This window comes from Halyomorpha halys, unplaced genomic scaffold, assembly GCF_000696795.3.
Source record: "Halyomorpha halys isolate HHAL.00 unplaced genomic scaffold, Hhal_1.1 Scaffold421.1, whole genome shotgun sequence".
Classification (NCBI taxonomy): domain Eukaryota; kingdom Metazoa; phylum Arthropoda; class Insecta; order Hemiptera; family Pentatomidae; genus Halyomorpha; species Halyomorpha halys.
In genome coordinates this window covers 1599747-1611663 of record NW_027109834.1, presented here as the reverse complement: position 1 = coordinate 1611663, position 11917 = coordinate 1599747, and positions in this window count along the sequence as shown.

Below are 11917 nucleotides of genomic sequence, written 5' to 3'. Positions count from 1 at the left end.
CTTGTATTAGTAGGATTAAGTATCTTTATGTTTGACAACAACCTGTCCTTATATATACCAGAAGAGTCTGATAATAAAGTTAGTTATTCAGTAGATGCGTATCGTTACTCTGCCCAAATCTCCCTTATTTTTAAGTCATACTATCAGTCTGAACATAAGTTATATATATATATATATATTTAATGTGAAATATTACACTCTGTCTTACATTTATGGACAATGGTAATATGGATCATATAGCTCATTCACACCATATTTACAAATATATAAACTAAAATCTGGATTATCTCTCTAAGTGGTCCCGAAACGCTGTACAATGTCATGAAAAAATAAATAATAATTTATTTCAAATGATGGAAGTGATTAACCTCAAAAAAATTTAAATGAATAAATTAAAATGTAATGCTAAATAAGAAATAGGAGAAAAAAAGGATTTTTTTTTAAACTTAATTTTAACGTAAAGTACAATAATATCTTAAACATAATCGTCCCTATTTACAATATTTACATTTAGGCTAAACAACTTCGGAAAATCCCAGCGCTTCTCTCTAATTAAAATATATTTCCTCTTGTACCAGCCTTGCTTAGACTCTTCCATCTAAGGACTGTCCTAAGGCAAGCTCAGCCCCATCCTAATCTCCCATTCCTTTGCACGTGATACTGACCACAACTCTTTGAATAAAAATTATTCCGTCACAGAGTAATGAATCGGTCACATTTCTTTCGTTAGAATGGTTCAGGCTTTTATCTTTAATTTTAATTTTTTTGGAAAGCTTTATATGTATAATGCTGTGAATGTTATTTTTCGAATCTATATATGAATGCAAAATTAATTGCAACAAGTATTCTCTGCTCCATGTTTCCTAAAACTGATATAGGTTACAAAACCGTAAACTTCCACGGTATGGCCTGGGCCCTGTTTCATAATAAAGTACAAACAAATACTATTAGTTTTGTCGATTTAACTTAACAATTACACTGAATTCTGCTTTAGTACTTTTTTAATTAATGTAATATCATCGATAGCCATCCCTATTATGAAAAAATAAGTATTATTGTTTTTACTAAGTTGCTTCTATACTTGTATTATAAACCAATACTAATAAAAAAAGTAGTAGGGTCTATATTAGTTTTTAGAAACATGGAACAGAGAATGCATGTTCTTATAATTTTGCTTTTATATATTATTAACGAAATTTGGTGGATTTTTGGATTGTATCAATACCACATCTAGAAAGTATGTTATTTCCTAATTACGAGTTTCATCAAATGAATCTTTTTGTCAGTTGAAGGTATTGATTAGTTATTTATTCTCAGATCAAGCCGTAAAACACATCTTTTATAAATAAAACTTACAATATTGATAAGCTTTTATATAAGCGCTAAAAAAATAAATACATAAAATAAATTATAAATAAAAATAAAATAATACTAGTAAATAGAATAAAATGATAACGTTAAACAAAAAATACAGATAATCATTTAATGTTAGTCGGGGATCCATTAAATATGAAAAAAAACCTTTGGACATGACATGGAGATGACCGAATTAATATTTGCTTTCCTCGTTCGTCAAGGTTGCTTGTCCATAACTATCTTCATCCGTTCAATCTTCTAAGGTAAAAAAGACGCTCTTCTAAAACATCGTTAATGCAAGCGTTGAGGAGGAACTGCTTTAGTACTAACGGACTTAAAAGCCTTATAATAATGCATGATTCTCAACCCCATAAGGACTTCTGCAATCCACAATAAGACAAAAAAGTAGAACTCACGGACATGGATCATAATTCAACATAGCGGTGGTTTCCAGACAATCTCAGGGAAAAAAATCGTACTTTATAAGTACATTTCGCGATATTACGGTCATTAAAAAAAATTTTTTTCTTCTGATTTCGAAATGATGGCTATTTGTTAAAGTACTTTAGTCATATTTAGGTGTGAAGTGACGTGTGCGGTTTTCTAAATTACTCGTATTCAGTATATCCAATTTTCCGGTGAAATGCTTTGCATTCGGCACATTCTGGTCAAGACCAAATCCCTTTTTGTCTAATTAATATGTTTCTCTTCATTGATATATATTGATATATAATATATTGCTGAAATTATTAAATTAAAATTTTGTAGAGATAGACTCAGAAGGCCCTAACATCTGCGATCGAAAAACTGAAATGAATTAAGAATGAAAAGTATGAATACTTGAAGAAAGATTCCTTACCCACGTTATTGTTATGTTCACCATATATTATTATTATTGTTTTCAAAATAATTTTTTTTTCTATTTATTTCTTATTGTTAAACTTTACTTATATTTTGCCTCTTTATCAATTATTATGGTTACATATTTTCTTTCTCTCAATTTTATTTTTTCTTTCCATATTTTAATTTTTAAATTATTAATAACTAATATATTCATACTTCTTTGCATTATATAACTTCATTTTTATTTTATTTCTTTAATTATGTAATTTTACCTACTTATTCAATTACCTATATATACATTTTGTTTTCCACTTCTCTCGTCACTTCATTTTATTAATTCCATTCTGTAAAATTATTCACTTTACGTCATTCTGTTTATATTTTCTTTATTATTTTATATATTCATTGGTTGTTATCTTGTTCTGTTCTTAGCCCTGATGAAGGCTAAAAACTCTAGCCGAAAAGTTGGCACGATAAAATAAGTAACATCAACTTATTTTTGTTATATTTTGACCGCACCCACAACCATCTTCTCCTCGTATATGTCATCCACGGCCAACTATCTCTCATAATTAATTTTGAAGAAAGATCACTTTGGATCTGAATAATTAGAGTTTAAAAAAGTAATTCATGATTTCCCAATACAGGAAAGTACTTGTAATAAAATCTGGAATGTGGATCCTACGCTATTCTTTCACGTTTTTTGTGTTGGGTTTTCTTTTTTTCAATTAGTAAAAAACAAAGGATATCTGTCGTTTTACTCCTATAACAATCTAGTAACCTTATTAGGTTACTGACTGTAGGTTTCACTCTCACACCTATAATACGACAGGTTGAAAATGCTTTATTTGTGGTTAATTTAATGAAGTGATAAATGGAAATTATAGTTCTGTTATATATCCACAATTCTAATGCCTCTCTAGCAAGCATTATATCTTCATGTTAATTCCGCCTGCTCTACTTGAGAATCATGACTTAGTTTCGACATCGGAATTATTTCATAATTAGTGCGACTTTAATGAATCGCCTCAGCCGGTAACAGGTAACAGGTAACAGCTACCGGCTGAGAACTGACCCAGCCCAGACAATGAGTTGAATTACCTTCCACCTGTGAACTAGATAATAATACCTGGAAATGAGCAATGGATATAACCAGTTGTGTATATACGGTAAGCGTATGCGCAAACACACTTTCGGCAATGACATGCTATAGTAACCACTGTCATTTAGTAGCCCCATGCATAAAATCCATCTCGTAGAACATACATCCGCAAATAATATTAAAAATTAGTTTCTATAAAATTTATCACGGAAACGCAATTATATCGGTTCCAATTAGCTGGTTAATTTCATAAAATAGAGAATTTTTTTTCATACCTATATTTTCTAAAATGTTTATTATCCTAGCAAAGATGTTACTGTATAAGAAATTAAATTTTGCATCGAATGAGTACCATAACTTTTTTATTCCGTCAAGTAGCGTGTCGTAAATCGTAAGTTAAGAACCCAATGATTTTTTTTTTCACTCCCATAGATCATGATCATCATGATGTAATTATACAAATTAAAGAACATTACATTTTCTGTCGGATGATTACTGAAACTTAATAAATCAGTCATGTTATATATTCTTGAATATATAAATACTTGAATCTGTTCTCGAGATTTCCTTATTGTCCCATGCTGATAGGAATATATATCAATAATATATACATATTGTGGCTCAAGACAAGACTCGATATTGTCATAAAAATATTATATTAGATAATAACATATATCATAACGATGTCTGGGAGTAATAACCCTATGAGTGACTCTTCCTTGTCGCCTAGCAATATAACCAGTCTTTCTCTCTCTGACATTTGAAAGCTCGAGAAACCACACATTACAGAACCTCCATTATTCTCCCGCTTTGTGGAGCTGAGAAATACCACGAGAATACACAGGATTAATTATTTATTTAAAAAATAAAATAAAAAAGATTTTTTTTTCACTGTTCAAAAAATCTTATAATAAAATCAGAACCAATTAAAAAATATTCAATAAATTTTATTAGATCATCAATAGACTGATTGATAAAGTGAATTTTAAAAACACCTCGACTTTTCAACATAAATTTGATTAGATATGTAATAAAGTATGTAAAAAAAAAGGAAAATTAACAAAATTAATGTAAAATATATATATGAAACAAGAGTTGAAAAATAATGGATATAAATAATAAGAAGAATGGTATCGTTAAGAAAGAAGATACATAACATTTAAAAGGGAAAACTGAAGAATTGTATGATAAAAATAAAGATGCTTTGACAATATATATGAATTAAAAACTAGGACAATATAAAATAAAAAGATAAAGTAAAATAGGTAAAAATTATTATTATTTTTACTTCTGTTTCATCGGTTTTCCTTAGTCAAAAACAAGGTAATAATGATAAAACGAATTGGTAAAAACGCTTTGTTACATATTTAGATTATTTTAGCCTTGAGGATGACCTAAATATTTGGGCCGGAACGTCAGCTTGAAATAAAAACTTAATTATTTGTCCTTTTTTAAATAACTTTTACTGATTTCTTAAAGTATATTCATTTATCCTCATGTTCAACATCAATATAGGCAATCATCTCTCAAAAATACTCCACTCCATTTTTGACAGAGGTTTCGAAGAACATACACAATTATTAAAACGGTTAAATACAATGTTTGAGAAACTCTTACCACTTATTTTACTTAAATTATTTATTTATTTAAAATGAAATAACAACAATAAACAATAACATAAAGTAACAATGATGTGAAAAAAAATAACGATTTTTACTGAAACAAGTTTGAAAAATGAGAAGTAACATTCCAAAGTCTTATGAAAACATATATATATATATGCATAGAATATTTCTGAGATTATTTTATCGGGAGACAAAACAACGAAATGCTGAAAAAACTTAATTTAAAAATAACAATACCTTAAGTAATCACATTTCAGGTGGTTTTGGATATATTTTTTAAGTATTATTAATAACCCACTTAGAGTAGGAATATTTTGAATCCCAGTGTTATGCCACATCTAGTGCAGAAAGGGAACCACCATTAATAATTTGTAAATAACTTATAATAAAGTAATAATTACTTATACTGTATAAATTATGCAATAATAACTTTATAGAGCTTATTCAGAAGAAAAAGCGTTACACTTCCAAATTCTGTTTAGATTGATGAGCTCATGTTGAAGTTAATACTATATTTGTAATTTGTAATTGAAAAATAAAAACTAAAAAGACCAGGAATGGAGAAAATTATAAGAAATTATTTCATGTTTTATCGAGTGGTGAATATCGAATATAATTTTTGTTCCTACCAAGAATACAACTGTTAAACAAAGCCAGAATGCAATCGGGAAAGATCGGGCCATCTCGGCGTTCGAATCGGAAGTCTGAACTTTTTCTATTTATATCCTTAAGGTATTCATAAAATTCTTCAGGAGGCCCCTCACCTCTGGATTTAAAAATAGGACCTTATAGAATGGTCATTTCACAAATAATAAATAAACACTACAGGTAACCTTAAAATAATAAAGGTAGTAAAAGGTAATACCCATTACGATTTATTCCTTTTCACGTAATAAAGCATTCAGTAATTAATTATTTCTATTTTAGAGGGATCGGAAAAAAAAGTAAAATTATTCAATATTTTGTATTATTATTGCTGACGATGAGAACTGTTTGTTTTTTCATATAAACAAAATCTAAGGAAGGTAGACTTTTAAAAATTTAAGCCCTGTTAGATTATTTCAATGAGGATAAAACCTATCTAATCCTATAAATATGTAAAGAGCACATAATTGCTCATTGATTCACCGAATTTATTCAAAATCGTTAAAGCCGTTTTAGATTAAATCAGGAAAATAAATTCTATAAGGTGACATTTCCTATGGGTTGAATTTAATATAAAATAAAAAGTGGATTTTCAGTTTCGCATGACTTTTTGTTTTTGAGCTCACTTGATTTCACACACAACCATTTTGCGAGACTTCGTTATTTGGACCCAGGCGACTTCAAAACGTGTATTTCCGTCGAAAACTCGAATTCAAAATGTTTTACCATAGCAATACTATATATTTCATATTTGGTAAGTGACATTAAAACATAAAGGAAAGTTTGATTATTTTTGCTAAATAACCTACCGCAGAAATAACATAATCTAAAAGCGATATCATTTTATTGTCTATAATTGTTTTGTTCCATTAAATCAATATGAAATCTGTTATCACTATATTGTTTTTGTTTTTTTTTAGAAAGAGAGAGAGAGTGAAATTGATTTAATTTTTGGGTCTATATTTCGGAGTGAAATCGTCTCAATAAGACTTGTTTTTTCAATTTCTTTATTGAATTCGATGAAGATTCATGGGATCACTTTTAATAAAAATGGAATATTAAATAATAAAAGTCAATATACGTATACTGCATAAGAAATACGATCTATATTCTCAATATTTTTCACTAAAAGATAAAAAAGATTTTTTACATATTATTAATAGTTAAGATGTATGTAATATTTAAAAAGCGCATGATATTCATGCCGTTTTAAATTTCAATTCAAGAATTGCCTTTTCTTTTTGTGTTATGATCTCCTCTTGTGAGATTACATCGACCAACCCACTCGCTATAATTGTCTGTTTGAAAAGTCAGATAAGTAAGGCTACCATGGAGGGCGGGAGTGGAGGGTTTCAGGTCGTTTTTCAATTCTAGGCGCTTTTTAAATATTGCTGGATTTAACTATCTTACAGCCTCCTCTTCCCGTTTTAAGCTAATATTTCAAAAGTGATACAGGACCGTCGCTCCCGGGGAGTACAAATTTAACTTAGGACTTTAATTGAGCCTCATTATTATAATTAGTATATATTAATTATTGATTTGAATATTACTAATTACTACTAATTTAGGTTGCTCTTTTAATAATAATAAACAAGTATTTCTAAATCTTAATCTAACCAATACAAAGTTGATTTACCTTGACCCGACAAGAATTATATCGCAATATCATGTAAAGATTTCTTCAAATGAACCTTAAAGTGCAACGAAATTTTCACTAAATCGGGGTGACATTTCATGAACCCTTCAATGCCCTGAATACACCAAACCGTCATGAGTTGGTCGAAATATCCAGTTACACAACACCTACTGTTACTCCAGTTCCGCGAAGTCATCCGCATCTCTCCTGAGGGTGTGTGAGATCTTGTGATGTTGACAAATGGCACCGCTAACAATCTAAGCAGAGGAGTCTATTCATCATCGCCAAACCGCTTGGCTTAGGGATGAATCCGAATGTCGGCAGGAAGATGAAGTGCCGAGGAGCGGGGATTGTGGACGTCTTGGGTGGAGGATGTGGGTGAACCATTGTTCTGGGGTAAGCCCTCAGTTCTGACTAGTGCCAACGGCATTGTTTTATCACATAATAAGCTTTTATTTGATTCAAAATACTTACATAAGCCCAAAACATTTATGATAAAAAAAAAATACTTAACTATCGATATTTAAAAAAGGAAAGATAATACGACATTTTTTATCTGCGCAAAGGATCCTAAAACGATTACCACACCTTAGTTGTCGAGGAGTCCTGATAAAATAAAACTACCTACTATAACAAAATTAATATTAAAGATTAGTATAATTAATGTTCAACTATGTTATAAAATATTTTAACCATAAAGAAAATTGAAAACAAAATATTTTATTTTTATAATCTTTTTTTCTTTAAGTGTTATTCAACTACTACACAAATATTGATGTACAAATCTTCTCTAATTCAAAACTAATTATCTAAGTTTGATGGTAGAAAGATATAAATGTATCCTTCCATCATCATTAGTTATGTAATTATTTTTATTTTTTTTTTGGGGGGGAAGGGTATCTCATAGTAGTTATATAAATATATATACATTTAAGGATACCAAAAAAGAACATAACTGCATACAAATAATTGAAAAAGTATATTTATTTTATTAACTTTATTTATATGTATATTACTTATTTATAATCCACAAACTTTATGGTAAATATTATGATTATTTCATTTATTCCATCTATATTTGATTATTTATAGTTTAATTAGTTCTATAGTACGATATATATTTATTATGCATGGTTATATTTATGATTTATTTAATTCTATAGTACAATATATTTTTTATATTATCTTATATTTCTAACTAGTTTCTTCAAATCAATTATTTATTTTTGCAAAACCGTAGTATGCAATTTATTGTTTTTGATAACTTCCTCTATGCCAATTAACTAAAAAAAAAAAGTATTATTGTTTTTTTGTTTTTTTTAAATAAAATTCTATTATATTATAATTCTATTCTATTATAATAATGCTCCAATTCATGAAGGGTTCACTACTTTGTAAGGAAGTACTCCTTTTTTTTATATATAACAATGGTTATGCAACGAAGTGATTTTTGCAAGATTACGCTCAATCGCCAGACTTTTCCTTCATTAAGGGTACTCACTTTATGAGGCTGGATGAACCACAGGATTAACTCACGACTACAGTAACAGACTATATATATAAACAAATAGCTGCCTTAGCCGAATTCGAACCCGGGTCTTTGGAGGATCCCATAGCTACCAATAAATTATTTTTTTTTTATAAAGAAGCTACACCAATTTTCCTCTTGGCGTTTCAGATTTAAATTTTCAAGAAAACATGTAAAATATGATTTTTTTTTTCCTTTTAACTAAAATTTTTGAAAGTTGAACAGAGCGACAATTTTACTCAGGGAGTGAAACCCCAATTGAAAATATCAAATGAATAGGAAATTCCTATAATGTTTTTTTTTTTATGGACAAAAATGTCCTTTTATGATTTTTTTACTTTATTTCAATATCCGAAACTGGTTGCAATTCATTTTTCTTTGAATTATTTCACAGCAAATAGGAATGATAAACATAATAAAAAATATATACGCTAGTGTTGATACAGTTATGACAAAGTAGATGAAAATACTTCAAGTTTACAGTTGCAAATAACAATAAATTAATTATTTTTAAAAAAATGTTGACATGTAATAATTTAGGAAAAATGAACTGGATAATGGGCAAACTGCCTGAAACAGTGTTCGGGAGTTAAAATAAACAAATAAGTCAGGAGGTAATTTCTTCAAGAAAAAAAAAAATTCAATTAACTAAAAATTCCTTTATAACGATGTTAAGTGAAAACTTGATATTTACAATTAACTTAAATTCTTTCGATTTTAATTTTAAATTATAAATTGTGAGATGATCAATAGTAAAACGTCCATAATTTTTTTTTTCAAGGTCTCCTGAGATATTCCACAAAAACGAACGCTGGAGAAGTCCTTCAAGATCATCTTTAGATTAATGAAGCGAAGATGACAGTAGGTTAGTAAAGGTGAAGGGCAGGATAGCTAGGTGAGAGGCTGCTACTGACCGTTATCGCGGGTCACTATTAGACTATAATTCCAAGGTTTTACTTCAAAATGTGTTATTTCGCTCTTTGCGTCATCTCTCAGAGGTCATAGATGTGTTTGACTCTTATCTCTAATTAGCTTCCTCACGAAAGGTTAATGCTTCGAGATAAAGGCACAACTAACGAGTGAAATAAACTAGGTATTTTTCTTCAAAGTGAAAAATCATTGATAAGTTTCCTTAGTTTGATACTTAAAGTATAATTTCGAGCGACTTAGAAAAAAAAATTGGAGTTATATAGCTATTGGAATTTATTTTTATATTTATATTGGACCCCACCAAAGAGCATTCAAACAAAAATAATTAAAAACTGTTTAATATTTTTTTCACTAATGAAAAATGAAATAATTCGGACTGCCAACATTTTATTTTCGTAATTATTATCAATTAACATCGTAATTTAGTTTTTAGAAAAACTGAGATGCAGTCAAATACTTTTTTTTTTGGTAGATGTTATTTTCAATAATAAACCTTTATAATGAGGTGTAGATAGTTGACCGTAGATTACTGATTGGAGAAGGGGGTCCAAACAAATTAAATTTACTCTCATCAGAGAATAATACATTTTCCCAAAAACTGATGGGCTAGTTGATATAATCCCTAGCAAATAAGAGCTTTTTGCGATTCGTAAAAGGTTTCTTTCTCGGAACCCTGCTGTAAATTCCTTCAGAATTTAAAACATTTCTAATTTTTGCAGTGCTCAGTCTTTTGCGCCGGTTATTTGCAGTTGCACCTCTTTCTTCAAATCTCTTAATTTCGGATCTGACGGTAGAAAAATTAATACCTAACAAATCCGCTATTTCGTGATAAGATTCTCTTCGATTTCGCGAGTAGCGGCACTCAGTTTACTTGCTTTTGACATCAGGATCGGTTAAATTAAAACAAACTTAATAGATTGAAATATTTTATAATACTGATAGAAAAGAACAGAGTTATACTCAAGCATACAAACATGGTGTGCAAATACTTTTTTCCTTGTGTTTATATTATGTTAAAATAAATTTTTATTATGATCAATCCATTTAATTGAATTTATATTATTTTTTAACAAGTTTTAATTGTACTTTTTATAAAGGAACCTCATACTATTTTATTATTATTAAAATTCGTTATATAAAGAAAAGGTGTGCAAATACTTTCTTCGGTATGTTCAATTTATATTTTGTAAATTTGAATACGTTGAAATTTATATTATTCAATTTATATAATAGGTAAGTAAAAGTGAAAAAACAAACTAATGTGAGGCATTACCAAACTCATTTTTTCTTCATTTATTGTCCGACAGCAATCCTGAAAAGTATTTTAGGATCAATAAGATGTGGAGTCCGTGGAAGACCAATGATCTATATAACGATTAAATATATAACCTTTAATGATGTGGTTCATGATTAGTTTATCAAATTCGTATAGTACCGATGTGAACTTACTTTATCTATCTATTTTTTATTTACTCGTCATTTCCAGTATAATTTATTCCTAATACTCCCCTCTTCCTTTTATATATGTTCCCAAGAAGGACGTTGCACTGATGACATCTCCTTTGTAGCTTGTGCACCATTTGGAATATTCTCAAAACTGTTCTGCATCCTCTTTCGTAAGACCTCCGGATCCTGAGGGAACGCCAAACAGTTCCCATGGCCGTCATTTCCCCGGAACATGGAAATACCCAAAGGTCCGTTCTATAGTCTAGCCGGGAGAAAACCAGCTCGCATCTGAACAATGAGGCGGCTGTAAATGCAGTGAGAGTCCATTTCGAGAAAATACCAGGTGCAAACGTTGAAAACGGGAATATCATGTTCATATTGTAAATTTCATATAACGGGGTGGCGGATGGTATTTTTGGTTCTAAATAGAGGCTTTGCTTTTACTAGCCTATGTATGTACTAAATAGTTATAAAGAGGGAGAGTTGCGATCGTAAATAATTTCAAAGCTGAGATTTTAATGTAATTACACGTTTTAAAGTCATCTGAGTCAAATGGTCGGTTAGTGTGTGTGTGTGTGTGTGTGTGCGTGTGTGTGAGAACAGCACTCATGAGAAACAAAACGTTGCACGAAACTCAAATTACGTTTCAAATATAATCTTACTTAATACTAATGCACTTAATTTTAGTAATTGATACCAAACCAAATCAAATTTAATACTATTCAACTTACAAAATTCGTTATACAATATGGGACTCATTCAATCAATACTTAAAGACTAATTTTGTCAAAATCAAATATTTACCA